Consider the following 765-nt stretch of genomic DNA (forward strand, 5'->3'; position numbering starts at 1 on the left):
GCAGGGGGAGGGGCAGAAGGAAAAGGAAAGAGAATCCCAAGCAGGCCCCACGCTCAGCACAGACCCCGACTCAGGACTCGATCTCATGACCCCAAGATCATAACCTGAGCTGGAATCAAGAGTCGGATACACCAGACTGAGCCACCCAGGTGCCCCTTGGCAGACTTTTTAAAAATGTAAAACAGAATTTAAGAAGAATTTTGCTCATTCCCAGCTTTGTCTCCCATGGTGAAATGTTTCCTAGGGTTGAGATATGGGCCCCAATAACTTGGTCTTGGATTCCAACCCGGATTCTAAGTTCTAGGCAAAGGAAGGTGATAGTCTTATCCTGTTCCAATGCCCCATCTCAAGAGGTCTTTGGACAAAGGGGAACAAGCGCAGAGGAGGGCAAGAAAGAGAGTGAAGAGGGTTGAAATTAAGTCACATGAGGGATGGTGACGGGACTGTGTCTTTGTGCCTGAAGCAGATTATCTATGAATATCGTCTTGGGCAATGGGCCTGGCCGCATGATACAGAACCTGGGTGGCTCAGTCAGTTAAGCATCCAACTCTTGATTTCAGCTCAGGTCATGATCTCAGTGTTGTGAGATCGAGCCCCGCATCAGGCTTACTGGAGGCAGGTGAAGATTCTCTCTCTCTCTCTGCTCCTCCCAGCAACTTGAGCATGTACACATGCATGCTCTCCACTTTGCCTCTAAAAAAAAAAGAAAGAAAGAAAGAAAATTTCCAGGCTGATGATAAGGGAGAGTTGGGAGAGAGGGAAAGG

The sequence above is a fragment of the Lutra lutra genome, chromosome 16, assembly GCF_902655055.1.
Source record: "Lutra lutra chromosome 16, mLutLut1.2, whole genome shotgun sequence".
NCBI lineage: Eukaryota > Metazoa > Chordata > Mammalia > Carnivora > Mustelidae > Lutra > Lutra lutra.